This window comes from Rhinopithecus bieti, unplaced genomic scaffold, assembly GCF_001698545.2.
Source record: "Rhinopithecus bieti isolate Rb0 unplaced genomic scaffold, ASM169854v2 scaffold_12, whole genome shotgun sequence".
Taxonomy (NCBI): Eukaryota; Metazoa; Chordata; class Mammalia; order Primates; family Cercopithecidae; genus Rhinopithecus; species Rhinopithecus bieti.
Window position 1 is genome coordinate 51,388 of NW_016803028.1, and position 14,205 is coordinate 65,592.

Here is a 14,205-nt window from a genome sequence, read left to right on the forward strand (position 1 = left end):
GAGACGGACCAGCCTGGAGTGCAGTGGCGCGATCTCGGCTCACTGCAAGCTCCGCCTCCCGGGTTCACGCCATTCTCCCGCCTCAGCCTCCCAGTAGCTGGGACTACAGGCGCCCGCCACCACGCCCGGCTAGTTTTTTGTATTTGTAGTAGAGACGGGGTTTCACAGTGTTAGCCAGGATGGTCTCGATCTCCTGACCTTGTGATCCACCCGCCTCAGCCTCCCAAAGTGCTGGGATTACAGGCTTGAGCCACCTCGCCCGGCGAGATACCTTTCTATGAAGCTTCATGAGACCACATTTTCCCCTTGGTGCTCCTGTAGATATTTTCCCCTCCCTCCGTCCCAAGTGTCACTATCCTCCTGGGTCAGCCACCCTGTTGACCAATGGTGGCAGTCCTCATCCCAGCCAGGCTCTCCCTTTTTCTATTGTCCCTTACTACCCCAGTCCCTACTCCCACCCCAGACTTTTTACTTCCTAACAGGACATCCCAAGATCCTTTATTCATTACTCATGACATGACCTTCAAACTTCTGATCACTCACCAATGGGCACATTTTAATTTGTCATTGTCCTTCTGAAGATGTGGTACCCAGATCCAAATACAATGGTTTGAGTGTTCATATGAAAACATTTTACCAGGTAAGTATCAAGGTTGTAAAGATTCTTTTTGTTTTCTTTGTTTCAGCCAGGAAGTTTTCAGTGAAATATTCTAATTGTTAAGTCAATCATAAGGAAACCGTAAGATGTGAGAAAAGTATCTTAGCAAGGGAGAATGAGATTGTTAGACTCACATAATGGATTATAGTGTGGAAAGAGTTGATAGAGATGGGATGATTAAAAGAACAATATTAAGCAGTCTTAGGTATGTGAATCGTCCTTAGCTACACCTGGGACAAAGAAATTACAAGAAGACTAAGGAGACTAAGAAGACACAGTGAAATGTAAATAAAAGAACAAAGGATATGTGCATATGAATGGAGAAAAGGAAAAATTCTAGAGTCTGAGAAAGTCAAGAAAGAATCAAATACAGAAATGTGAAGCCCCAGAAAAAAAATGGAAACATTCATGAAGCTTCCCCATTCATTTCTGAGTGCAGTTTTAAAATGGAAAAGAATGGTTATCTTTTGAGTGAATGAAATTCATAATATAAATTGTTCCTATATTGCTGCCTAAACTTTGCTCTCCAAAATTGCTTTTAAAACTATGAAATAGGGACATTTACATGTAAAAGTATTTAAATAAATGTCTACAACTAAATCAGAGAGTGTGTTTTGGAAGATAAAACCAACTGGTTTTGAAATTTAAGAATATTTTATTCTCAAGAATAGAATGAAAGATTTTCATTAAGAAATGAAAAGAATTTTACTGCTAGTCAATTCACACTTATCCGTCTGTCGGATTCAAGTTTCAAAGATGTGGGGGCTTATATGTTTGTGGAATAAAGGAAGGAAGGAAAGAATGAAAGAATAAGATGAAACAAAGATGGAAAGGAGAGCGGAAGTCAAGACTGCTGATAGCATTGTCAGAATTTAGGCCATCAGGGCCTTGTGAATTTCTTCAGCGGTGTCCCTGTTGAATCGTGGTGGTAAGGACAACTTACAACTAAGCACTTACAGGCTCTTACTCTATGCTGCTTTTATTCCTTTATTTTCTGGAGCTAAAAAAAAGAGCTGATTAATGTTTGCAACTATGTCAAATTGATGATAATGATGATAGTGACAACATTGGATATCACCCCTTTCTCTGCTCCTCTTTTAATCAGAAGTACCTGAGAAAGTTATCTGATGTGTTCACCTCTTCTCGGTTCACTCCTGTACCTACTCCACTTCTTCTCCTTTCCTTTTCCCTTGAAACCACTCCAACCAGGCACTTACCCTGGCCACACCACCAGAACACGGTACCCAGAGATCTCCACTTTGCTAAACTCAACCAGTGACTAGATCTCAACCATAGAACTTTGCTCTGTAAGCAGCATGTGATACAGCTCATCATCCTTTTTAAGAAAAACTTTAGAAATTCTTCTGGCTCCCAGATTCCACACTTGCTGAATGTCCACTTCTTACTTCCCCAGCTGTTCCTCTCAGGGCTACTTTGCTGGTTCCTCCTCATCTTCCTGACCTCCAAGTGTGCCCCAGGCCTCAGTTCTTAGCCTTCTTTTTGTATCAATATTCACTCCCATTCATAGGTCAGCTTCCTAATTTTCATCTGACTGTAAATCTTCAATGAGTGTTAAAGATGAAAAAGTTATGCATGCTATATTAGATGAATAATTTCTGCCCAGCAAGATATTCATGTCCTAGTTCCCAGAGCCTATAAGTATGTTACTTTCCACAAAAGGGACTTTGGAGATGTGATTAAATTAAGGATCTTGAGAGGGGTTGATTATCTTGGATCATCTGGGTAGGCACAATGTAATCACAGGGCCCCTATAACAGGGAAGCAGGAGGGCCAGAGTCAGCAAAGAAGATATGAAGAGAGGGGCAGACACCAGGGAGAGACTTGACGAATTCTCGGTGCTGGTTTTGAAGATGGAGGAAGGGGCCACAAGCTAAGGAATATGAATGGCTTCTAGAAGTTACAAAAAACAAGGAAATAGATTCTCCCCTAGAGCCTCCAGAAGAAAAGCAACTCTGCTGACACCTTGATTTGAGCCCTGGATGACCCATTTCAGATTTTTGACCCCCAGAATTGTACATAATAAATTCGTGTTGTCTTAAGCCACTTTGTATAATATGGTACAGCACCAATAGGAAAAACTTACATGCATACTAATAATCTGGTACACAACCAAGAGGAAAAACTTATATACATACTAAAGTGTTTTAAAGTGAAGTACACTGATTTCTGCAAATTTCTTTGATATACATCAAAAACATAAGTTTACTAGACAGAGGCATAGATAGATGGTTAGAAGCATGCTAAAGCTATCACGGGAAAGTGTTCATGGTAGAATCTAGGTGGTGGGTACATGGATACTAACTTAAAATTCTTTCAACTTTTCTGTATGCTTGAAATTTTAAAAAATAAAATGTTAGGGAAAGGGTTAGATAAATTATGAGTTTTTCTAAAATTTCAGTTATTTGGCTTCCTAAAAGAAAACATGTATTTTTCTCAGAAAAGTCATTGAATTTCTCTGGATATTTTATACTTCGAACTATCTACATTGTCTGGTCCCCCTGGTGACTAAATGCATATATTTTAGGAAGGGCTAAAACACAGCAAAGGTAATTAATTAGACCCCCTGAAGACTGAAGGCTTAACCTTGACATTAGTAGTAGCAAGCATAGTCAGCGGAGCTACGTAGCCTAAGAAAAAAGTAATAACCCTATGGAATGCTAACATATAGATTTGCAAATGAATTAGCTCTATAATTTATCAAATCTGAACTACACGAGGTACTCTGAAAATTGGTAACTATTCCATACTTCAATGGAAAAACACCAGGAAAAACAACAACAACAAAAAAAACTTTGATGTAACTTTCATTCTTTCAAGAAGAATATATACCACTCACACCTTTATGAGAAAATTCTTATTTCCCCAGGGATCACTGTTAGGGGCAGTTAAGAAAACAGTTTCTGAGGGCCTTTTTGTTTATTAGGGAGTAAGATTAAAAGAAAATCTCTGGCTGTGATTCTTGGGCGAGAGGATGTAGGGAGAACTGGCTTCTTTGGAATTTTTTCTGATACAGGCTCAGGGGAATGGGTATGATTTTAATACACGAGCTGCTGTTTTTCCATACTAAGTAATGCTTTTTCTTACTCGACATCTCTCTTTATCATCACTGCACAGTGAGGCTGGGCTCAGGCTTGTGGGTTTCCGCCTGAGAAGGCACACTGCAGATAATTTAGAGTCAGATTCTGGGCTTTTTACTTTCTAAGCAGGCCTTTGAAATTCATGAGAGAAAAACAAGGGTTTTAATTTACAAAAGCTGTACTTTCTGGGAAGGAAAACCATTCTGAGTTATAAAATTTTGGTTGGAGAATCAAAAACAAAGCTCTGAAGAAATCAGAGCTTACAGTATAAGCCATCACCACTGGCTCTCCACCTGGCTGCATGATAGAACCACCTGGGGATGTTTTCTAAAAATGCCATTGCCTGGGCTGGGTCTAGACCAGTTGAAGGAGATCGCTTGCTGTGGGGGCTCAGTATTGGTATTTTTAAAGTCCCCCCCGTAATACCCACACACTAGGTGATTCTCACAGGCACTCAGAGTTGAGAACCATTGCCCAACTCAACAGAATGGAAACTCAATAGATGACCATGCAGACTTCCCTGCTCTTTAAAACTAGGTCAGAGGTATTTGAATTATCAGGCTAGAGTCAGATTAGAGCTCCAGGCTTATACATTGCTGTGGGCCTCTGGGAAAGGGTCCTGCTCCTTGTCTGTCTGTGATGGAATCTTAGATAGAGTTGGTGGGGGTACCTAAAAGTGAGAAAATTTATGCCTTGTTACTGAACCAAACCTGGTTTGGTTTGGCCCAGCACAGTAAAGGCAAATACCTGTACCAAAGTTTGCAGCAAGAAAAAGGAGGGCATTTATTTGCAGGGTGCCAAGCAAGGAAAATCAGACCGCTATTGTATGCGATCCTACTTCCCCAGTGGCTTATAAGCAAGGGTTTTTAAAGGCAGGGGAACAATTTTGGAAACAGAAATTACAGGTATGAAAAAAAAAATAGAACCTTGGGACCCTGAACTCACTATACCAAAGGGCAAATTAAGCTTAGAAGCTGAGTCACAAATACTGTCTTCCTTTGGCTCCCAGATAGGTGTAATTTCACAGCACCATGTCATAGCCTCATTTCCTCTACTTCCTTTTTCCACGTTTGCTTCATCTTATGTAAAACTCACTGAGCATGAGACAATGCATCATTCACTTTTTCCTCTATTCCCTCTTTTCACTGTAAAATGTACTGAGGCTAATTAGAGCCTCACAAGAATGTGATCACCTGCCTCACTGCCTGCCTCCTTTTCTTCTCCCTCCTGCTTGCAGTTCCCCTTTTGTGAACTGAAGTTCACAAAACCCCTTTGGAAAAAACATAGATCACAGGAGCATCTGTGATCTATGCTTTTTCCCAGGCACATCCTCAGCTTTGGCCAAATAAACCTCTAATGGATGGAGACTTTTTGGTTTACATTTTGATAACCACAAAGGGGCTGTCTGAGTGGAGTTGGCTCTTGGCCTGTAGCAGCGCTCCTGCTGGGCCCCCAGTACCAGCTGGAGCTCTTTATTGCTCTGACCTATTGGATGATTTGCTGAAGTCTGAGAGTTTCTCCCTCCAGAGATCCCTAATCACTCAAAAATTTCCAGTTGAGATCTGAAGTTTATTCTGCTGCAGAACTCCTTTCCTGGGAGTTTTTACTTCTAACAAGGAAGACGACTTTCCTGCTTCCATGATGGCAGAGAGCAGTTTTCAGCTTGGGCCCCATCTCCAGGTAAGGAGCTGGTTCGGGGTGTCATTGGGGATTTAGTAGCTGAAGGTCAAGGCTTACTGTCCGTTGGCTGTAATTTCTCCTCGTGCTCAGAAATCTCAATTTTATGTAAATCGTGTGGTTGCTTTTTTCTGTTTTTTGTTTGTTTGTTTCAGTCCATGTTCCATTAGATTTAACCAACTTCTAGCCTCCTCTAAAGTTGACTAAAATCCCTGCAGCTGTAGAAAGTCAAATTCCACCTCTAAAAACCCCAGCCACTTAAGAAAAATTAAAATTTGACTATCTGAAATGTTTCGCATAAGACTGCCTTTCCAGCCTCTCTCTCTTATTGTGCTATTAATTTAAAGATTTTAGAGATTTTCTGTTCTACACTATTAATGAAAAGATCAGATATTTTAAAGGAAGCCTAATAGTTTCATGGCTAGCCTTAAAAATTCTCTTGACTAAATTAAGAGCAAACTCTGACCGAAAATAGTTCTGGTAGTTAAAATTTCCACCACAGCTTGGGTTTGCTTCCTGATTAGGGAATAACAATGGCCATTCTACTTTGTGGCCTAATTGTTAAAACCCTCCACAGCATGGGTTTGATTCCTGGTCAGGGAACCAGCCTGTCTTGGTTTAATATTTATGTGGCTTTGGGGGTACCAATATATTATTGATCTTTTCCCCTTACGTGGACAGCTTTTGATTTCCTGTCTTCTGTCTGTGGTGGGGGACCCAAGGCTCTTGGGCCTTCATGTATGGACAGTAAGCTGTAAAGTTAAGACCCTAGAAAATATGGCCTGAAAGAAATGTGGGTTAAACCCTGTTTATGGCTAGTGAAACTTTCCTTTCTCTTAGTTATTTTGGGGTGATTCTGGATCTTGTAAAACTACTTGTCACCTCTTTGGAGATACGTCATGCGTGCATCTGTGGTTATAACTTTGGTTATGGTAATTGAGAGGGTATCTTTGGCAAGGATGTTCAAAAGCCAAAAATATCAGCTATTTGTCCCGGCTGAAATCTTATAATAAGAGATTTGAAAGGATTTTTTTTAAAAAAATCTGAGTGGAGTTGGCTTACTCCAAAACTCCAAATCTACGATTAGAAGTCAGCTTAATTAAAAGTTGATATCTAAGGTAGATTAAATATGTGTGTGTATAAATATATATATATATATACACATTATACTTTTCTCTTTTGGATTCTATTTTAGGAATTTTTTAGTTGACTGAAACATTAAAAAAAAATATGTGCTTAGTACTTCTGTTCACTTCCTTTCTTAAAATTGTTCTATTTATTTTTACTTCACCCTATTCCTCCTTCCTCTTTGCCATCTTCAGTCTCTTTTGGATTGTGTTACCTAATCTCTTTGGCTTTTGGGGGTACCAGAAATTGCTTTGTGTTATGAAAAAAAGACTTGACCATGGAGTATATATTAAATAGGGAATGGGTGGATCACAGAGTGAGCTGATTGGCTTGGGTTGTTCACTGGCCTCTGGGGAATGTCCTTATACAGAGGAACACTGTGGAAGTGTAACCGTCCAATGAGTTCACCTTGCCCACTGCCTAGACAGAGCCGATTTATCAAGACAGGGGAATCATAATGGATGGAGAAAGAGTAATTCACACACAACTGGCTATGTGGGAGACCGGAGTTTTATTATTACATTTGGGGATGAGAATTTTTAAAGATAATTTGGCGGGAAGGGGCTTGGGAAGTGGAGGGTGATGATTGGTCAGGCTGGAGATGGAATCATAGGGGGTCGAAATGAGTTTTTCTTGCTGTCTTCTGTTCCTGGGTGGGATGGCAGAACTGGTTGAGCCAGATTACAGATCTGAGTGGTGTCAGCTGATCCATGGAGTGCAGAGTCGGCAAAATATCTCAAGCACTCACCTTGGGTTTTACAATAGTGATGTTATCCCCAGGAGCAATTTGGGGAGGTTCAGATTCTTGGAACCAGAGGCTGCATGACCCCTAAACTGTACTTTCTAATCTTGTAGGTAATTTGTTAGTCCTGCCTAGGCAGACTGGTCCCCAGGAAAGAAGGGGGTCTTTTCTGGAAAGGACTATTATCAATTTTGTTTCAGAATCAAACCATGAACTGAATTCCTTCCCAAAGTTAGTTCGGCCAATGCCCAGGAATGAATAAGGACAGCTTAAAAGTTAGAAGCAAGATGGAGTCGGTTAGGTCTGATTTCTGTCACTGTCATCATTTCCTCAGTTACAGTTTTGCAAAGGCAGTTTCAGTTTTCCAATTTATGTATATTTGGATCAGGTTTACGTTAATTACAATGTTAACTCTTAGCAACTCTTATTTTTAGTGAAAAACCTAACAGGTAGCATTTTTAATTATGTATCAGATGCAGAGCTCAGGACAAAAAACAGAGCTGCGGATAAGGCTGAACCACGAGGCATAGCTGGGCCAGGGAGAGCTCCACGTGTCGTTAGGCCTTACTGTAACCATTTTTTTTTTGAGCGTATATTTTTTATACAAACTCTATAAGGAAAGTAAGATGAGTTTTGATTTAAAAAATTGTAAGAAGACAAAGAAATGTGATTTTTGTTAAAGGGAAAGTAATTTTTCCTAGTTTAGAGGATTTTATTATTTTAATTAAAGAAGTAAAACAGTGTCCGGTAAAGCTATATGAATACAGAAAGGTGAAAAGAATGTACATTTTATCCTAAGGTACAATGATGGGACAAAACTGAAGGTTTAAGCAAGTTATAGAAAGTTTATGAAATTGATCTTGTGAAAAGAATTCTGTGTGCTTAAATTGGCTAAAATGTAAAAGGGATTATTTAGTTTTCCTATAAATTAAGCATTAATAGCAAAAGCACACTGATGTGAGAATCTGGGCCCCTGTGTCAGAATAATAAGGTTTTGTTTGTTTCTTTGTTTGTTTTTTGCAGGATTGATCCACTCTATAACAAAAGATTGAAAAAGTTTTTAAAAGGTTTATGGAAATCTTACCTTATGGTCTAACTGATTGAGATTAGATGGATTTGTTTATTTTACGGTTTTGTGAAAAATTACCTGTAAGTCATTGTTCTCCTAAGGCAGGAAATGGCTGTGATTCCTGACCTGAAGAGTTTTATCTTGGGAAGTACTGGTTTGCAATGATCGATGGTTTGGGTACACAGGATTTAGAGAAGGAGTAAACTGGATTATGATGGCCTGCATCAACTAGAACAGGACAGGCTGAAAGAATTGTTGACAAAAGGAAAAATAAGAAGGGAAGACAGAGTATTTGCTTTAATGCAAGGGCTATGACAGTGAGGATCACACTTGGGAACCAGAGCAGCATCTCATGAAACATGAGGAATACAGACACCACGTCAAAAAGCAGAAAGAGCGCACACTGACCAGAACAAACGGCACTCTCCAAACAATGCTAGGAAATAAATCTCCAGATCCACCAACAGAAACTTTGATAAGACCTCTCCTAAGTCACTAGAGATTGGCAAACACCACAAGTCTAAAAACAGCCAGTTGTTTGCTGCTACCCGGAAGTTCAGGAAAAACACAGCTCCATCTCTCTCTAGCTGGAAGAATATTGACCTAGCAAAGTCAGGTGTCAAGATACTTGTGTTTAAGAGCCCCATTAAGAGCAGAACCACGGTGGATGGCTTTCAGAACAAGAGCCCCCAGAAACGACCCTGTTGAGCAGGGTCAGGATGACATTATGGTGACTGAATAGCCAGTTGGAGCTATAGAATGGTGGCAGAAAAATAATAAGTTGGAGCTTTATCGGACCCCTGTGCATGGAGCAGGCCAGGATGGGAAACAGGCCCTGAATACACCCACTAGTGCCTCAGGTGTCTGGCCTCACGACTACAGCCATGACCACAGCCCTAGCTATTAATGGGAAAGGTACATCTCTGTTTATGGATGCATTAACAGCCAATGGAACAACCAACATGCAGACATCTGTTACAGGAGTGACACCTGGGAGAAGAAAATTTATTGATGACAGAAAAGGCCAACCTTTGGCAAGTGATTGCGTTTCAGCATGAGGCAAACAGAAAGTGCCTGCAGATAAAGAGCTATTGTCATCAGAAAGCAGGATGATTTCACTCACCTTGTTATATTCACAGAATCATCAGAGAATAACTCGCTAAATTTCAAGGTAATGAAAGAAGTACAGGCCAGGCACGGTGACTCACGCCTGTAATCCCAGCACTTTGGGAGGCCGAGGCAGGCAGATCACTTAAGGCCAGGTGTTTGAGATCAGCCTGGCCAGCATGGTGAAAACCCATCTCTACTAAAAATGCAAAAAAATTAGCCCACTTGTAATCCCAGCTGCTCAGGAGGCTGAGGCAGGAAAATCATTTGAATCTGGGAGGCAGAGGTTGCAGTGAGGTGAGATGGCACCACTGTATTCCAGCCTGGGAAACAGAGTGACTCTGTCTCAAAAAAAAAAAAAGAAAAGAAAAGAAAAGAAATCCAACGTGCTTGAGCACAGCTGCTGCTGATGACAGAAAGCTTATGCTGCTCAGTGCCATTGGCAGTGTCTTCTGTTGTGCACTTGACTTTATTTATTTTATATAGCATTCAACAAATGACAGCAAAAGAGAAAGCACTAAAACAGCAGAAGCTATCAGAAACTTCGTGAATACTTTCATACAGTTTCAGAAGCCTATTACTGTAGTAGTCAATGGCCTAACCATTAGGCTAAGAGCATCTATATTGCCTCTTTGCAATGTGGTCTGGACTACTGAAAAGGCTTAGTTTCCACCACTCTCTACTACCTTTGGACAGAATCCAGATGGCTGTTCTACCATTGTTTCCCAAAATAATGGAAGGAGCATTTGCAAATGAGATATTGCTCAGTGGGCAGAAGCTGACCGCACAGGAGGCATGCGGTAAAGGTCTGGTAGCCCAGGTATTTGGGCCCGGGACCTTCACCCGGGAAGTTATGATTTGAATTAAGAAGTTTGCTTCATGTAATCCGGTTGTGCTTGAGGAATCTGAAGCCCTTTTGTGCTGCAACATGAAGATGGAGTTGGAGCAGGCCAATGAGGTGGAGTGCAAAGTGCTGAAGAAAATTTGGGGCTTGGCCCAACTGATGGACTCCATGTTAGAGTGCTTGCAGAGGAAAATTGAGTTGTGAGTGTCAAGCTGCCTGCTGATGACGCAGGGATGGGCTGAGCCAAAGAACATCATTGGTTTCCCTAATCCATTCTTGCAGCCTGAAATAAGTCACCCATAGTTCACACTTGGAACCACGACTGGAAATAGTCAAGTTATTTATTATCAAGAAGCTTTTAAGTACTGTAGCTTTAAAATAAGTAACTAGAAAGCTACTTTGCCCACATAAGTGTAAAAGTGTAATGGTGAGCACTAGACTGCTCTTGGAAGCTCTAGTTTTTGTTTGCTTTGGCTAGTACAATATAAAAAAAGGAATTCTGTTTTATTAGTTTTGAATTGCAGAAAAGTCTAGAGTAATGTTTGATAATGTTTGTTTTTCTCATGTTTTTCTTCTAGAATACAGAATCTAAAGGAGTATCAGCCAGCCTCACTAATACAGAGATACAGAATGTCTGACGTATTGCCTTTGTCTCCAAGAAGGTACAAATACTTCAGAGATGGGAAATTCTAAATCAAAAGTGAGACTTATCTTGTAAGATAAATCTTTCTGATTAAAAATCCACTGATGAGCACACCCCTAAACCAAACATATGCTTAGGATTCATGTGAGATACCGATTGGTTTCCTCTTCTTTTTTAAATATATCCAGTGCTTACCCATTTAGCAGGAAGAAACCACTGTCTCTCTAAAAGAAAGCTTCTTTTGTAGTATTAGTGAATGACTGAATAGCTTAATAATGAATATCTAAGTTATGTTAGTCTTACCAAGCTTTAAACAGTTTTTCTGACCCTTTAAAAAACAAAACAAAATAAAACTACCAAAGTGACTTTTATTACTGGGTCAGAAATGTTACCTTAAATACAGTTTTCATTTTCTATTTGCAGATATGACTAATATATTACATCAAAATAAATTATTTTTATGTTTATAAAATGTAATTTTTTAGGTTCACTTAGAATATATTTAATTTAAGAAGTTAAAGTTCTTTTAACATAGTATTAGTTGCAGAAACTCCTTTCAAAACAAAAAAAGAACTACCTTATTTTCAACTTTTAATGTTCTTGGCCTCTGCTTTTATGTCTATACAATAGACTATTACAATATGGCGTCCAAGAGTGCCCTATGTGGATAGACATGTGACTTCCTTCCAGGAGTGAGTGCTCATTCCAGACTACAGATGCTCACTGTATTAGTCTGTTCTCACACTGCTAATAAAGACATACTGAGACTGGGTAATTTATAAAGGAAAGAAGTTTAATGAACTCACAGTTCCACATGGCTGTGGAGGCCTCACAATCATGGCAGACCGCAGAGGAGAAGCAAAGGCATGTCCTACATGGCAGCAGGCAACAGTGCTTGTGCAGAGGAACTCCTATTTGTAAAACCATCAGATCTCATAAGACTTATTCACTACCACAAGATCAGTATGGGGAGAACTGCCTCCAAGATTCAGTTATCTCCATCCGGCCCCACCCTTGACACATAGGGATTATGACAATTCAAGGTGAGATTTGGGTGGGTACATAGCCAAACCATATCACTTATTATTAGTTAGGCTTCTGAGTTTGCAATCATATTGAATGTATGAAGAGTGAAAACAAATCAAAACCTTATTTCTGTGCAATATTGAAGTTTATACTCAGAACTGACCACCACCCCAGCCATGCAAAGTGCTGTGCTGTACAGTGTGTAAATCAACCTTTATCTTGGATTGATTGGTATAGTACTTCTGCATCTGTGGGGCCTACCTTTTCATTCAGTAGTTTGAACTATATATAAACTGTATAATCTGTAAAGTTTTTATAGAATAAATATTCAGTTGTGAAAACTGGTTAAATCAAACTAACATTTCTTACACACACACAAACACACACACATATACCTACATACAATTAGCTGTTAATAATACACTAAATACAAAGGTAAAATTTGGTTTTCTCTTTTGCACAAGATTTTCGTGTAACATTAAGAGAGAATAAAATATTTTTGTTTACCTTCTAATCCAAAATAAAATTCTAAGCCCCAGCTGACTAAATGGACTGCTCTCTTGGCCAAGGTGGTACTGAAGAAACCTGAAAAGCTAGTTCAGGTGTGATGGGAAGGGAATGCTGCATAGGCCTCCTTATACCCTCCTCTCTTTGGAATTTAGGCACAACTGACCAGCATTAACTAACATTAAAATAGAGATCACAAGACTGACCAAACAGACTCTTTGGATACCAAATTCCAACCTGACTCTGGTATGGCATCACATGACAGACAGTAAGCTCTGAAGGAAATCAAAGTGTTTTACCCAAAAATGTATTTTAAAATGACTCTGCAAAGTTGTCTCTTGTGAGAGAAATTTGCAATCTGTAGAGAATCTCCTTCCCTTGCTAGATCTTCTCCTGGAGAGTCTGACACCTTGTAAGGCCCAATAGGAGAAATTTGCTGTCTATTCTCTCTGAAACCTCCTATCTGGAAGCTTCAGCTACATGACAAGAACCTTGGCTTCCACAATGCCCCTTGTCTCAACTCAAGCATTTCTTCATGCTAATTTCAAACTCTTCAGGCAAAGCTTAAGTCTTTCAATCAATTGCCAATCAGAAAACCTTTGGATCCACCTTTGACCTGGAAGCCCCTACTTCAAGATGTCCTACCTTTCTGGGCCAAACCAATGTATACCTTCCATGTATTGATTTAATACTCTTACCTGTAACTTCTGCCTCCCTAAAATGTGTCTTATATAAAATGTAGATTTACTGGGCATGAGACAATGCATAATTGACTTTTCCACTACTCCCTATTTTTGTATGTAAAATGTAGATTTACTGAGGCTACTTAGAGCCTCACAAGAATCTGCCTTACTGCCTCCCTCCCTCCTGTTTGCTCTTTCCCCTTTAAATACTGAAGTTCACGACACCCTTGGCAAACGCATAGATCACAAATGCTCCTGTGATTTGTGGTTTTCCCAGGCATGTTCTGCACTTTGGCTAAATAAACCTCTAATCAATTGAAACACCTACCTCAGTCACCTTTGGGTTTACACAGGCAAAACTGTAAATCGATACTTGGAGGTTACATTGGTTTGGCCCCAAAAGGCAGGATATCTTGATGCAGTGGGTTTACATGTCATAGGTAGATTCAGAGATTCTTTGATTTGCAATTGGTTAAGGAAGCAAGGCTTTGTCTAAAAACTTAGGGTTAACAGAAAAAAAAATTAAGGTGTGGCCTGTGGATGTGAATTTCTCTAGGCCCCTCAGGAAGAAATTTAGAACAAAGAATGGTGGACAGAGTTCAGTCTTCAGCTCCCCCTTATCTGTGGTCTACCTGGCAGCAGTTGGCATTTCCTATCTGATAGGAGTCTGAAAAACAACCCAGAGATATATGTGAAGATGACATCAGGGAAACAAACATCTTGTGGCTCTAATTTTCTTGGGTAACTACTGTTTTAAGCTATTGTTACCTTCTTGCTTATCAGGTTGCTCATTTACATCTCAAGGTTAACTAGGTTCCTGGAATGTCTCTTGAAGGAACTCAAGATTTTCCCTTATTTCCATGCTTGGCTTCCTTATTATGGGCCCCTGTCCTGTCTTAGCCTTGTTCCCAATGAATGTTCTAGAAGATGGCAGACCTCACAGAGAGTTCTTGGGGGCAAGATGGTATGGCAGCTCTAGAGTAAAAATGATAGCTTTCCAGGACAAGGAGGGCACAGCAAGTA

General features: G+C 39.9%; 1 pseudogene; it reads left to right on the top strand.

The window, feature by feature from the left end:
• Positions 1 to 8,604: 8,604 nt before the first annotated feature.
• Positions 8,605 to 11,016, top strand: LOC108534101 (chromodomain Y-like protein; annotated as a pseudogene).
• The last annotated feature ends 3,189 nt before the right edge of the window (positions 11,017 to 14,205 follow it).